Source organism: Myotis yumanensis, unplaced genomic scaffold, assembly GCF_028538775.1.
Source record: "Myotis yumanensis isolate MYYU_CA2020_CCGP unplaced genomic scaffold, mMyoYum1.0.hap1 SCAF_1, whole genome shotgun sequence".
In the NCBI taxonomy this organism is placed as follows: Eukaryota; Metazoa; Chordata; class Mammalia; order Chiroptera; family Vespertilionidae; genus Myotis; species Myotis yumanensis.
The window spans coordinates 10,660,752-10,676,582 of NW_027223752.1; the positions used below are offsets into that span (position 1 = coordinate 10,660,752).

At 50.4% G+C, this 15,831-nt stretch overlaps 1 protein-coding gene across 2 annotated transcripts in view; it reads right to left on the reverse strand.

Moving 5' to 3' along the window:
• LOC139009520 (D-glutamate cyclase, mitochondrial-like) overlaps positions 1–8,923 on the reverse strand; it is a 64,444-nt gene extending 55,521 nt beyond the window's left edge. For both annotated transcript variants that reach the window (XM_070413799.1, XM_070413791.1), the window contains exon 1: positions 8,733–8,923. The gene's annotated coding sequence lies outside the window, so the exon portion shown is untranslated. The remainder of the gene's footprint in view (positions 1–8,732) is intronic.
• Positions 8,924–15,831: the final 6,908 nt, after the last annotated feature.

A 15,831-nucleotide genomic window follows, 5' to 3' on the forward strand; every position in this document is an offset into this window, starting at 1 on the left:
CAGTGCTTCCACAGATCTGAGTGTGGAACCTGCAACCTAAGCTGAGCCGATCCCAGAATTCTACCCCCGTGTGCAGGATTGCTCCATGCGGCCTGGGACGGTTCGGTCAGAAGGAGGCTCAGGACTCATCCTGAGAAGCGGGGTGGGGGGCAGAGGCCTTCAGGGCTGCAGCTGCAAGGGCTGGACGGCTCAGGCCATTCCACCATCATGAGCAGAGCAAACTAGCGCCCGAAGAGCTCCAACCCACAGCACGGCGGCCATGACGGTGCCCCCTAGAACCACGGCACCTCACGCGTCCTCCTCGGGACGTCCTTAGGTCCGAGTCAGGGAACGCCGTTTATGTTGACAGCAACTGGAGCTGGAGTGTCTGTGACATTAGGATAAAGGAGAACCCCCTGGAACGCTCCTTCCTCTTTAATCTCGGGCCCTCGCCACAGGCAGAGCATCATTTCCAAGTCCGGTCTCCAAGCAAGCCCACCTCGTTCAGTGCCCACGGTCACAGAGTCAGCTAGCAACCGAGGGTGGATGCAAAGTTTTCTAACCAATTCGAAGTACAGTACTTTCCACTACACACGTTTGATGCATCGACAAGACCAGCAACCCCATGAACTTCACCGGAACTCAGCGTCTGATTCTCAACCACCGGCAGCCAGGAGGAGGCAGCAGGAAACAGCAGAGTCTCACCCAGCAGCTCTTCAAATCACAATGCCCAGGTGTGTGTGGGGGGGGGGGGGGGCGGGGGAGGGGGTCGTTTGCACTAAATGTGGTGGGTGCAGCAGTGGCAGCTCGGGTCGCCAGTGGGTGTGGCTGTCTATCTGACTCTCGGTCTGACTCCTAGCTTATTAACTTTAGGAAACCACACACGCATCACCCTCTGCCACTGTGTACGACGAAGGGTGGACACGTACGCACGCCTAACAAGAAAGCCCTTTGAGATCCGTAGTGCCTCCATTTTTCCGACGAGGACACTGAGGCCCCCAAAAGATGCAAAGTCATTTTCGCCAAAGCTGAGGCACGTTTCGTAGTTGGCGAGAACAGGACGGGAAATGAGGCTATGAATTACGTTTTCATTTCTTTCTCTACAGAGGCAATGCTTTCAATTCCCCAGTTGGATTATAATTTTCTTGAGTCCAAGTCTATTTTTTCTTTCCTGTTTCGACCATCCATTATAGTCACTTAAGAAGTGTTTGTTCCCAAACTGTCAGCAGAATCTCCTGCAGCCAGGAACACCCAGCTCGAGGCGGACAATGCCCGGAGGTCTGCTGAGTACTTTTCGAAAGTACCAGGCACTGGGCTGAGTGTTCGACATATATAATCTCGTTTTTTAAAATGGTTCATTGTATTTACGTTATTCTTGGAGCCCCGGGCGAGTGGCCTTCTGCCAAGGCCTGTGAGGGGAATGGTTTGGCCTGGAAGTCGAGGATCTGTTCTGAGGAACAGACACAGAGGCAGTGGCCTGAGAGAGTGGCAAGTGGCACATGACTACGTGGAAGGGGCAAGGACTCTGGGTTTGATTCCAGGCCCTGGGTGGTCTTACTACCTGGGTGGTCTTACTATCTGGGTGGTCTTACTACCTGGGCGGTCTTACTACCTGGGCGGTCTTGCACAAGTTACTTGTGTATTTGTGCCTCTGCTTTCTCATTCATTCAATGAAGACATAACCCCAACAGCTCTCTGGGAGATGAAATCATATCAGTCGCACAACACGGGGCACAGTTTTGGTTTTCTCCACTCTATTTCTTCTCTGCTGGGCACCACCTCGTCGCAGGCCCTCGTGGGCACGAGGGCACCGGCCCCTGCTCCGTGGATTATGGCCAACCCTACCCAGGAGCCAAAGAGAGGTACAAAAGCTTGAGAAAACATGGCCGCCAGGTGGTGGGGGGAGGGGGTGTTTCCACCCGATTCCTTGCCAAGCATAGATTAGCCTCTGGAAAGCAGAGTGAGCCAAGGAATGGCTGTAGCCGGGGCTGCTTTGTTTCATTACAGATTCATTGTGTTTAGATGATAACAAGTCTTTTTCCTTTTGTCTCTGCCTATGGGGCCGTAAACAGTTCCAGACCTGAGAGCCTGAGCACCACGTCTGAGTGACTTACTAAGAGAGGAAGGGGGTTTGCCAGGAGGACGCCGTGTCGGTTAAGATGCAATGCTGTTCCTCTGGGCAGCCGGGCGTCCCTGCGAGGTGAGCGCTCTCACCCCGCCGGGGACACCTGCTCGGGGCCCTCTTGGGACCTGGGAAAGTGACGCCTCCCCAGGTGACTCTGACGGAGCGACACGTTTCTGGGGCTTAGGAGGGGTCTTCACATTTTACCACCTCTTCTAATCTCCTCTTTCCTTACAGAAGGCTGCAGGCCCAGCATTTTCTTTCATCCAGAATGAGGCTGCTGGTGCTGCACATTACATCCTTCTCCTGGGAGCAGTTTCGCTTCTGCTTATGGGAGGCGGTGTTCTCAAAGTGCAGCGCTCCAGAACCCCCATGGCGAGCCCGCACGGCCATGGCATACTCAGCCCCAGGGCGCCTTATGTGCCATGTCAGCTCAGCCAGGTTCATGGACCCTGAGAAGGGGCAGTGAAAGATTTAGAAAAGACAGACAAGAGAAGAAAGCTGGGTCTGGGTGGGACGCTGTCCTCTCTGATGGAGAGCTAGCGACAGCGCCACGGACTACAAGCCGTGTCTTTATTTTATAGCCAGATTCCAGGAGGCAAAGTAAGGGCGTGGTCAAGATGTTTACAGCATTCTCGTGGGTTTCGATCCTTCTCAATTACATGCACCTGAACTCTATCAAGCCCACGTCACTCAGACACGTGGGGCCACGTGTTCGGACCATAGGTCCAAGCTTACAACTACAGCTGTTGGCTATAATTGTGCTGGGAGGGCTCTGCCCTCCAAGCTGGGACTTGCACGTGGCCATGAGAGAACTGTGCCCTCTCATTAGTCCGAGGCTTGAACCTGTCCAAACACTGTAGCCGCTCTCCACACCCAGCAGCGGAACCCTTGTAAAAATGCAGATTCCTGGTGCCACACGATTCCCGCTGAATTAGACTCAGGGAGCCGTTAAGAACATGGGTTTTAGAGTCAGAGCTGGAGCTGGGAGGATGGATGAGCTACCTTTGCCCTGTGGCCGTGGGCCAGGTATTTAACCTCCATGGGTCTCAGTCTCATCACTTGTACAGAGGGAATGGCCAACAATCAAAGGGACATGGAGCTCACGTGGTTGTTACACGGATGAAATGAAATGATACATGTTTAGCCATGCTTGGCACATGGTACGTGTTCAGTACAGGATAGCTCTTCTTTTTATATAATACCGGTCCTCAAACAGTCTGAGGACCTTACAGGAAATAGTAAACGTGGCCATCCCCACCAGGGTTAAGATTCGTGCTACAGTACTTTCTACTGCACAGGTTTTGAGGCATCAACAAGACCAGCAACCCCATGAACTCCACGAGGACTCGACCACCGCCAAGCCAGGGGGGGGGCAGCAGGAGAGAGTGGAGTCTCACCCAGCAGCTCTTCAAATCACAATGCCCAGGGGTGGGGGGCACTTGCACTAAATGAGGTGGGTGCAGGAGTGGCAGCACGGGTCACCGGTGGGTATGGCTATCTGACCCTTGGTCCAACTCATAGCTTATTTACGTTAGCAAATCACACACGTATCCCTATATTCTAGGAAACAACAAAACTCCACTGAGATGTAGATATTGGGAGAAGAGATGAAGCCAGGGTTGGCAAATTTAGTGTACAGCCTTTGCGCTACGAATGTGCTTTACATTTTAAAAGGGTGCTAAGAGGGAGTGGGTAGAAAAGGAGGTCTCTGTGAAGGATATGGAAGAAGCATGTCCAGCAAAGTAGGTTGGAAACCTAGAGAAGAGAGCCACGGGTGAGAAGCTCAAGGTGTGGCCGTGACAATGGTAGCGACACTGGGCACTAGAAGTGTCTACTGGTTCTGAACGTGGCTCTCTTTCCTGGCTTCTGTCTGGGCCTTCGATCGATCGTGGCACAGAGCCAGCAGGGGATGGAGGCTTGAAGGAAGGGGCAGACGAGCAGTGCAAAGAGCCCGTGTCGATAATTCTTTCAAGAAGCTTGGCTGTGATGGGAGAGAGGAAGGGAAACTGAAGAGAGAAGTTAGACGGAACCATGGCACCAAGAACATGTTCAGGTACTGACGAGGAATGCTGGTGGAGGAGAGGCTGAGGGTGTGAGTGAGAGAGAACAATGTGTGGAGGGCGGTTCCAGGGGAGACGGGAGGGCATCTGGCGCGCAAGGGGAAGGTCAGCTGTGGCAGGAGCACACCTCTTCCCTGGCATGGGAGGGTGGAGAAGAGGAGGAGGTACGCTGGGTGGTTGCCAGGGAGGACCTTGAGAGAGTTTCCTGGGGCCTCAAATTTGTTCCATGTTATCCATGGAAAGGATGGATTCACTGTCAATGACAATCAGAGACAATAAAACAGATTCAAAGAAAGGCCGAGGAAAGAGGGACAGTCTGGAGGAGATGCCGATGGCAAGGGAAGGGGGCAGTGAAGTATCCAGGGGCACCTACAAGGGTTTCTAGGCAGCCTTGGGGACCCAGGACTGTAATGGCTCAGATAGACACGGTGGACTGAATAATTCCTCCAGCAGCCAGCACCCCAGGAAGGAGCAGGCTCCAGAAGTGGGGTTCAACTGGGTGGGTCCACAAAGAAGGATAAGTGAACAAGAGTGATTAGAGAGAGATGCAGGATAGAGAGGAAGGTGCCCCCAGAGTTAACAGTAGTCACTGGTTAGGTGTCCAGCAGAGGGGTCAAGGTCACTTCTGTATATAGACTAGATTCCCTCTGCAACAAAGAAAGTGATTGGAGGCAGACGAGGTAATAACAGGAAGAGCAGGATTTTTAGAATCAGACAGATGAGGGTTCAAAATCATCCTTACCATTTCCCAAAATAACATTTGGTCTCTAAAATGTGAAAATTAGCCCAGCCGGTGTGGCTCAGTGGTTGAGCGTCAACCTATGAACCAGGAGGTCATGGTTCAATTCCCGGTCAGGGCACATGCCCAGGGTTGCAGGCTTGATCCCCATTAGAGGGTCAGCAGGAGGCAGCTGATCAAGGATGCTCTCTCGTCATTGATGCTTCTATCTCTCCCCCTCCCTCTCTGGAATCAATAAAAAAATATTTTTTAAGTGTAAAAAATACATGCTTTGAAGAACTTGTAAGAATTCGATGAAATAATTTAATATAAATTACTCCAACTAGACATTACCATTTCCCAAGTGCCTGTCTTATTATTTAGTGCTCTAACTTCTGCTTCTAGTAGGTGCCTGGCACATAGTAGGCCTTCAACAGGTACAAATGTCCTCCTTCATCTGGTGAGGTTGGTAGTGTGGGCCCGCTTCCTGTATTCATTAAATCACCTTCTTTGGTTCTGGAACAAGCTCCCCTGAGACAACTGGTGTTCCCTTCCTTGACCTGTTCAATCTCAATTATTGCCATAATGAAATGGAACATTGATCTATATTTCCTTTCATTGAGCCAGCTGTTACTTAGTGATTTCAGGAAAGTATACATCATGAAGGTTGATCTCTCAGACCACAGAGATTCAAGGATCAAGAAGAAGAAGAAGAAGAAGAAGAAGAAGGAGAAGGAGGAGGAAGAGGAGGAGGAGGAAGAGGAGGAGGAGGAGGAGGAGGAGGAGGAGGAGGAGGAGGAAGGGGAGGGAGAAGAAGAAAAAGAACAACGACGGAGCCCAATACCACTCTTGCTGGGAGGCTTGGGCAGTAAAGGAAGAGGCTGCCCAACCCAGTAAACAGTCTGATTGGTCTGCAGAAGATAATCACATTGTCACCAGAGGTGTTCCTCTGAAACACAGAGCCAGGAGCTGTCCTGTGTTTTGGAAAAGAAGAAATCTGAGAGTGCAGCAGGCATCCAGAAGACAGGCAGTAGAGCACAGGTGGGCTGAGAAACTGGCAGACCGAGAAGGCATGAATAACGTCAAATTCAGGTCCAAAGCACACATCTGTGGTAACATGGCACAAAGACATAAGCTGTTCCCAGTTTCTGCTCTCCCTTTCTTCCTTTTAGAAAGAGAACTCTTAAGTTGTAGCTGGGAGTACTTAGTTGGCCCAGCTAGCCATTAGCATTTCCCAGACTCACTTGCAGCTAAGTATGCCCAGGTTCTGCCAATGGCCTATGAGTGGAAGGACATGGCCAACTTCTAGATAATGTCATTTGAGTGGGGCTGTTTGCCCTCCACCTCCATCCCTGCTCTTCCTCCAGACAGAACAGAAGGTGGACGGGATGTTGAGCCAGCTTTGACTATGCAGAAGAGAACACAGTAGGAATGGAGAACAACACAATGGAAGGAACCTGGGTTCCTGAATGACCCTGTGGAGTAGAGTTGTTTATTTGTCCTGACCATCTACCTCTTCTTAGCTATTAGACGAAAGACTTCTATTCTTTTTGGGGTCTTTTGGTTACAACTTAGCTCATACCCTACCTAATATAGATATTTCCCAAAGTTACAGAGAATAATAGTTTTTGTACAGATCGTGATATTTATTGAACGCTTACTCTGCTAGGCATTGTTCTAAACATTTTTTACATGTATTATCACATTTAATCCACACAACGCTCTCAAATGAGGGCTTTTATCCCTATTTTACAGAAAAGGAGGCGCAGGGAGATTCAAGACTTTTCCTAAAGACTTGTAGCTAATGAGATTGGCCTAACCAGCAGTCAGACAAGTATGCTGGAGATCAAACCCTTAGTCACTATGTTTATCAAAGCATAACTTTTACAATTCTATGCAGTCAAGGGAGCTGTGCCTGAATATTAACTTGTCTTGCCATTTACTGCAGGATCAAGGCAAGGCATTTAGCTTCTCTACTAGTTGGTTCTCCCCAAGAGCGTACGAAGGGGGCCCACCCTATGGACCTCACAGAGCTGCGGGGATGATAAAAATGAACTCATGTGTATTTAAGAAATGCTTTGAAAGCTGTAAGTGTGGCATAAATTAAATAGGGCCTTAAGGAAGGCTGGGGAATCCTTAAACCAAAATAACAAAACGCACTCAGTTTTTTAAAAAAATGCAAATACCATCTAGCAATTTGGCAGGTCGCCTGGGAAGGCTGCTGAAATATGCTAAGGAGAGGGGTACGTTTGGTTTCGTGCATCTGTCATCCTCAACTGAAAATAGGAGAGATTGACTGAAATGAATTGAAAGAGAGCCTACCTGTGTTTGTGGTGTGCATGCGCACACACACACACGCACACGCACACGCACACGCACACACAGGCTCCCAGTAGAAGAGATTCATTATTACGGAGAGCAGGAGTAGCAACAATCCTCAAGACCTGTGGGAAGCAGGCAGGTGCAGAGGTTGGGGAGTGGGTGGGGAATGCAAAATGCCTTCAGTGTGAATGGGGACCTTGGGGAACAGGGGCTCCAGCTTTAGCCACCCTGCTGCCCTGAGAGCCTGGTGTTGCCAGACCTTTCAGAACCACATGTGAAGTGACCCCATTTTCCAGGAATGCTCCAATTTACAAATAAAACATGTCAAGGGCCAGCAGTTGACCTCCCGGGATCTGGCCCTGTAGCCAGAAGTCACATTTGAGTCTTTAAGGTCCTTCATCATGATTATGCACAAGCCACAGTTGAACTTTCTCTCAGCTCACAGCCTCCCCGCCTCGCCCCACCCCTCCGCCCTGCCTCACCCCATGCCACCTTCCTCTTCCTTCCTCCTCACCTTAACTCCACCCCTCCGGCGGGGCCAGCTCCTCTTTGCTTTCTACTCTTGGACCTCTCTTCCCCTTCCTTTTAGCTTGTACCCAGCTATCTGGGAGACACAAATGAGCTTCCCTCCTCTGCCTGCCAATCAATGCCTACATTCTTCTTTCTGCCAACATCATCTCAACCTGCTACCTGCCCCCCCCCCCCCCCCCATGCTGACTTTTGCATGTGTCCTCATGAAGTAAGGGGGACTGCAGGTAGCTCTCAATTGTCTGTAATGAAGGTGGGGGTGGGGAGGCACAGATACTGCTAGAGAGGAGACACCCCCAAAGCCAAGTGGTTGTGCCTTTAGTGTTTGGTGGCGTACACGTCAGAAGCACATCACTGTGGTCACTCTGGTTCTGGCCCCCAGTGGAGACGGAGACAAGCAGCACTTTGGCCTGGACAAAGCCTTGAAGAAAATAGTCAAACTCCGCCTCCAGGTGGAGGTGATGACCTGGGTGCTGCCTCACCTCCGCCTCTTCTCTAAGGTCCCTGCGTGTGTCCTTCGGCTGCTCAGGGAACTTTGACCGGCCAATTGCCCCAGTGTCTGCGGCAGCCTAGAGTCCCTTCACCCCCACGGCGACCCCCCGTGGGTCATGTAGCCGCATCACCTCCTCGCAGCAAGCTCCTGCCCCGGAGCTGACAGGTACCTCTGGCGGGTTTCAGTTTCACTTTCTTGGCCTTCACATGACCTGGGGATTCTCAGGGCAAAGACAGGGACCACAAGGCCCACGCAGGAGGGAGGACAGAGGGGAGAAAGGCTTCCCACACCTGAGCTATTGTCAGTCATCCTGTGCTGAGCGGAGCCCGGACTTTTCAAAGAGAGAAACAGAGACCCGCCCGCACCTCCCTTGGAGGATTTCAGGAAACTTTCTGCCCTGCTCATTGGCTGTGCCCTGCCAGCCCCGGGGCGGGCTCTCTGCAGACCCCGCTCCTCTGGGAGCTGGGAGGGCGGGTCTGTGCTGTGTTCCCTGCCCTCCTGACTTACAGTTTGTTTGGGACGTCTGGCCTAGGACTACACACAGTTCCTCTCTTTGTTTCCACAGCTCTGCAGAATGTGCTTCTCTCAAAAAGGCATAAAGGTCCTCTTTCTTCGGCTGGCCTACGTCCCCGGGTTGTCCGGCAGGGCCTGGTCAGCTCGCCCAGGCCAGCCGCAGGGACTGTCAGAGCCTCAGTCCACAGCCTGAGCTCACGTGGGCTGTGCTTGGGGGTGTGGCCTCCGTGGCAGGCCGCCACCCCAGCTCTTAAAGCCGCAGAGCCTCGAGCGGCTGGGCGGGCCCTGCAAGCCAGTATCCCAGCCTCCCTGCAGGAGTTGGCCTGCTCTCTCTGGAACAGGGACACGTCATGCCAGGGCTTGGCTGGCCTCACCCCGGGGACTTTGAAAGTTCTGATGCCAGGGTTGCAGTCTGGGCACCACGTGTCTCTCTAGGCCTCAGTTTCCTGGTCGTTTAACGCCCAATAGACGATGGCTCTTCTGCTTTTCAGAGGGATGCCTCCTTCGAGGGGAAAGCAGGACCTGCTTTCTGCTGCTCTGGCTCCGGCTTCAAAGCCTCAGGACTCGTCTTTTGCCCAAGGATTAAGCCCAAACACCATCCTAAGTCACTCACCAAAAGGTCCCTGCCCCAGCCTGTGGCTTTCCCTTCCCCGCCTCCTCTGACTCTCAGCACAAGTCACACACCTGAGCCCCTAGCAGGGTCCTCCCTTCAGCTCCAGCCCCTTGCATGCCCCTGCCTGTGTCTGGCTCATTCTCTCTGCCCTCTGCCTCCATCTGGCTAACTTGTTCCCTTCCCATATGACTTGGCAGAGCAGAGGTGCGGCTTCCTTTCCTGGCTCCCAAGAACAGGTGAGGTGCCCGCTGTGTGTCCCACAGCGCGCCCTGCGACTCCTCCTAAAGCCCTTACCCACAGGCATCGCCTATGGAGACTTTCTTCTCTCTGCCGGCTGCAAGCTCAGGGTGGACACGGCCTATTTTCTTACCACCGCCATTTTAATAATATTGGAATGAGTGAGTGATAAAATAAATGGATTTAGAACAAACAAAATAGAAACAGACTCACAGATACAGAGAGCAGACTGATGGTTGTCAGAGGGAAGTGTGTGTGTGTGTGAGGGGGGGGTGGGGGGTGGGGGTTGGAGGGACTGGCTGAGAAGGGTGAAGAGATTCAGAAGTACAAATTGGTCGTTACAGAATAGTCATACGGACGTAAAAGTATAGCATAGGGAAAATAGTCGATAATATTGTGATATCTATGGATGGTGCCAGATAGGTGCTTGAAATATCAGGGGGAATACTTTGTAAAGTATAAAGTCTAACCATGATGCGGTATACCTGAAATTAATACAAAATAGCATTGAATGTCGACTGTAATTCAAAAATAAAAATTAAAGAAATGGGTGGGTTTAATAGAATGAGTGAGTGAACGTTCTCTTTTACTATAGAATCAGAAACCTTATGTGGTGCAATCCTACCCACCCAGGGTGCTGTCTCTGACCAGCAGGACCCCCAGACATAACTCTGCTAAGGCCCATAGTGACCACGGCTACCCATCCCTCACCTTCACCAGCCCCAGCTTGCCTACAGAGCCCTGGTGTCAAGCTTTCCCTGAGTGATGGCCTATTTCTAGAGAATGAAATAAAGTGAAAGGTAGTTGTTAAACTGTTCCTGGGTCACAGAGGAGCCAGATCCCAACTATTATGTTAAATTTTATTAGAAAAGTACTGAAGATGGCAACAACTTAAGTGTCCATCAACAGATGAAGGGATAAACAGATGGTATGCACATCCAATGAAATATTATTCAGCCATGAAAAGGGATGAAATTCTGATACAGGCTACAATATGGATGAACCTCTAAGACATTATGCTACATGAAATAAGCCAGCCACAAAAGGATAAATGTTACCTGGTTCCACTTATATAATACTAGAGGCTCAGTGCATGAAATTCTTGCACTTGAGGGGGGTCCCTCAGCCCAGCCTGTGCTCTCTCACAGTCTGGGACCCCTCGGGAGATGTCTGACTGATGGCTTAGGCCCGCTCCCCGCGCCGTCAGTCAGACATCCTTAACGCTGCCGTGGAGGCGGGAGAGGCTTCCGCCACTGCCACTGTGCTCGCCAGCCGTGAGCCCGGCTTCTGTTTGAGTGGCACTTCCCCTATGGGAGCACACTGACCACCAGGGGGCAGCTCCTGCATTGAGCATCTGCCCCCTGGTGGTCAGTGCATGTCATAGCAACCGGTTGTTCCGCCTTTCGGTCAATTTGCATATTAGCTTTTTATTATATAGGATACCTGGAATAGACAAAGTCATAGACACAGAAAGTAGATAGAGATAACAGGGGCTGGAGGAGAGGAGAATAGGGAGTTACTGCTTAATGTGTATAAACTCCTGTTTGGGCCCTAGCCGGTTTGGCTCAGTGGATAGAGCATCGGCCTTCAGACTGAAGGGTCGCAGGTTCGATTCCGGTTAAGGGCATAGCCCAGGTTGCGGGCTCGATCCTCAGTAAGGGGTGTGCAGGAGGCAGCCGATCAATGATTCTCATCATTGATGTTTCTATCACTTTCTCCTTCTCCCTTCCTCTCCGAAGTCAATAAAAATATATTAAAAAAATAAATAAATAAACTTCTGCTTGGGGTAATAAAAAACTCTGCAAATGGAGCGTGGTGAGGGTTGTATAACATTATGAATGTATCGAATGCTACTGAATCGCACACTTAAAAATGATTAAAATGGTTAATTTTTATGTCATGCATATTTTACCATGAAAAAAACACACACCACTTTATTAGACACCTGTGGCAACACCCTAACCTGCACCCTCGGGGAATGACTGCTTATAAAGAAGCAGAGCTTCGGGCCCTGAAATGCTCCTGGGCCTGGCCATTCCTTTCTGGTTTCTGGAGGCCCAAAGCTGAAATGCAGAGTCCCGGAAGGTGAAGTTGTGTGGATGACCAGAGGCACCAGGAATGCCAAACATTTACAGTTGGTTTCTTCAGTGGCTGAGATCCAGGGAAAACTGCTAAGGGAGACATAGTCAGAGAGCATCAGAGCGTGTTTGGGGAAAGAAGCAATTGCTTGTGTCCAGAGAATTTAGAAGTATAATCAAGCTATTGTGTGCAACTGCTCAGCTAAAATGAGGCCCCCTCGAGAATTAAAAATTAAACCCAGGTAACTACTGTATGCCAGGTAATTGTGGCTGTTTAAAAGTGAAGAAAAGGAAAGGCAATTGAAGGGACTCAGTGGGTGGCAGGAATAAGAATTTAGGATGCTTTTTTTTCCAAAGAGGTGCCTCAACCTGAATTAGACATGAAATTTCCAGATTCGGTCACCTCTGATAATGGTGGGGCTGAGGAACAGTCCTCCAAAACTGACTTGTCCTCTAGTTGAAGTCAGGTTTCTGCAAACTGCGGAAGAGAGATCAAAGTCCGTTTCTTGTCTCAGCTCCACGGTGCGGGCGTGTCCAGGCCCTACCCTGACACCTCAAGGGGAAACCATCAGCCATCGGCCAATACTCTGAAGCATCTTTTTGCTCCCTGTGAAGTCAGCCCAAGAAAGTTTACTTGAGGGCAGGAAAAATGCAGGTTCCTGTCATCTGTGCCCACAAAGGTAGCTGGGAAGGGCTTGGGCTATGGTTTCCAGCTGTCTCCTGTCCAGGCTGGGCCTCCAGTGGAGTCTCCCCGTTTGCTGGGTCATACCACTGTCTCGCCAAGTGCATTTGTACTTCTCATCTCCTGTCAGCCTGGCCTCTCTCAGGGAAGGGGGGGGGGGGTTTGAATATTACAATCTAAACCTCACCCCCCAGGGATGAGACCCCCAGAGTCCAGGGAGCCAATGCATAAAAACAGCCAGGCCTCAGAGCCCCTACAGGTCCAGGGAGGGATATAGGGGCAGGCTTAGTCATTTCCCTATCTTCAGATTTCTAAGCTTTACTTCTTCCAGACAACTACCTGACCTCTCCCCCACCCCTGCCCCCACCCTGCCCCAGACCAAACCAGCAAGCACTTCCTGTTACAAGTTCTCAGAGCTCCCAAACTTTGTCCTTTAAAGCACTCATTACTGTATGGAATTCTAAATTCATAAAATTATTAGATTGTCTGACTCTCCCACTAGACATCAAGCCGCTCTACAGCAGGAAATGCACATGTTTTGTTGACGGCCGTGTCTCCTGTGCCTAACAAAATCACCAGCACATATTAGGTGCTCAATCACTATAGTAGGTGCTCAATCAATTCTTGTTGACTGCATGAATCAATGGGAGCCAGAGGAGATGGAAAGGGTGTTCAGAAATATTGCCTTTGGGTCCTGAAAATTAAACTTGCTCCCATGTTAATAATAGCTACCATTTCCAACCATATTAGCAACTATAACCGTTAACTGAGTTTTTACAAAATGCCATGTTCATGGTTTATCTAATTTAGGGGTTGTCTCATTTGACCCTGAAAGCTGTGCTCTGGAGCAGACACTATAATTCCATACCAAAGGTAAGAAAACTGGCCCAGCCGGCGTGGCTCAGTGATCGAGCTTCAACCTATGAACCAGGAGGTCATGGTTCGATTCCCAGTCAGGGCACATTCCCCAGGTTGCTGGCTCGATCCCCAGTCGGGGGTGTGCAGGAGGCAGCCAATCAATGATTCTCTCTCATCATTGATGTTTCTCTCTCTCTCTCTGAAATCAATACAAATATATATTTTAAAAAAGATAAGAAAACTGAAGCTCTGAGAAGTTGCTAAGTGTCTTGCCCATGGCCATACAGACATCAAGGGGCAGAGCAGGGATCTGACTATGGCTGGGTCCTTCATACACATACTAATAACGGCACTTCATCCTCATCGGAACTCTAGGAGATAAGGCCCAGAGAGGGTAAGCAACCTGCATAAGGTTCTACAGTTAGAAAGCCACAGTCAGGCTTCAAACCAGGCTCTGATCCTAAAGACTGCTCTCAAAAAGAATGTCTTCATGGCTCAGTAGAAAATGTCATTTTAAAAAACGACTAGAGAAGTCCGTTGAGGGAGGCCACCCGGGGGAATTAGAACCAGAAATCTGGATTCAATTGAACAGAAGACCAGAAGTTCCCTTTGAAGAGGCTGCCCCCACTCCAGCGTGGTGCCCACTGCACATTCCTGTCCTACTCAGTCTCAGGAAATGACCTTTCCTCTGAATTCTCCCAGCCTGGAGCCACTACCTGGGATTGGACCCTTTATCTATGAACGAAGCCTGGGGCAGGGGAGGGTTTCCTGTGACCTCCCTGTCAGTCTCCCAGCTTCACAGGGCCTGGCAGGCACTCGGCCAGCCTCTCCCTCCTCAGTGCTGGGGCCCCACACAGCTGGGAGTTCCTGAAAGGCTGGGCAGCCTGGTCCGCAGTCTCAGGAGCAGAGCAGCTCCTAGTCCATTCTGCTGGTCGGGCAGGGGGAGGCCATGGCTCTGGAGTGGGGCCCACCCACCGGGAGGCTCCATAAGCACAGCCTGGCTTCTGCACAAGGGACCAGTGGTTTTCAGAGTTTTCAAAAGTACATTTCTCAGCCACAAATAATGCCATTGTCACGGTGGCACTTCCTGTTTTACACAAAGCAACCTGATTAGAAACAGAAAGAGGCAAAAGGCTGGCGTTCATGGCAACTGCTCGGTTGTTTGGGAAATGTTGACTTCTGGGATGGTTTAGAGGCCGACCAGACACATGAGAGGCGTGGGGCGGGGGCGCCAGCTTTGCCTCCACTGCCTGCTATTCCAGCCCCCGGGGCCTGGATCCTCGAAACCAGTTTCCCAACTGGTCCTGATGCTCTGGTCTCTTCCCCTCGTTCTCCATAGGCTTCCAGACCAACTGTCCCCAGATGGTATGCTGGTGACATCATCTCTGTGCTCAAGACCCTTCCGTGGCCTTTCCACAGACCAGAGTGAAGTGTGCAGACTTAGCCAGGCACCCAAAGTCCTCCTGTGGTGACCCTGACCACACTTAACACAGACTCTGCTTCCGGCCCTGAAACCAGCACAAAATGTAAGAGGGAACCAAATAACTCAGCCACCAGGATAAGAACGTATCTTTAAAAATAGAAATAAATGCAAAAAGAAATCCGTGATGAGCAAGATACAAAATTTCACCAAAAGACAGGGTCAGAACCTGCACTTGCTGGCTCACCTTGCTGGCCTGTTCCCTGTCCCCCACTCCCTTCCTACCCAACTCCTGGCCCCGCCTGGCCTGCTTTAGTTTTTCATGGCACTCCTCCCTCTGATGGGCCACTTTTAGTTTATTTCTCTCCAGTTGTTGAGCTAGATTCTAAGCTTCATGAGAGCAGGGCCTGGTGTCTGTTTGTTCGTGGCCGAGTTCTGGAACCTGAAGCAGGGCCTGGTACGTGGTCCATTCTATCCCTCTGTGTTTCTCTCCTGTGTACTCACTGCGGGTAAGCGCCTTGTGGCAGGAATTCCGCCCTGTACCTCGTGAAGCGTCGGGTATAGTGCCTGGCCCATGGCTCATGCTCAGGCAGTGTGTGTGCATGTGTGTGCGTGTGCATGTGTGTGTACGTGCATGCATGTGTGTGTGTGTGTGTGTGTGTGTGTGTGTGTATGTGTTTAAATTAGACTGAACTGCCCTAACCGGTTTGGCCCAGTGGATAGATCGTCAGCCTACGGACCGAGGAGTCCCAGGTTCGATTCTGGTCAAGGGCATGTACCTTGGTTGCGGGCACATCCCCAGTAGGGAGTGTGCAGGAGGCAGCTGATCGATGTTTCTCTCTCATCGATGTTTCTAACTCTCTATCCCTTTCCCTTCCTCTCTGTGAAAAATCAGTAAAATATATTGAAAAAATAAAAATTATCATTCTCCCCTTAAAAAAAATAAATTAGACTGAACTTTACACCTATATTGATTTGATCTAGTGAGTCCTCGAGGTCCATTCTGGAGCTCCCTGGTGAAAAGTAAAAAGATATACTACTTTTAGGTCATCAGTAATAAATGACAATAATGACGGCTAAATGAATTAAACTCTATCTCATGAGATTTATTGGGATTTCCTCTGTATAGTAAGTGCTATTATTACCCCCATTTTACTGGAGAACGAACTGAGAAGAATTGTTGCTACAGACACAGCCGCGAAGCT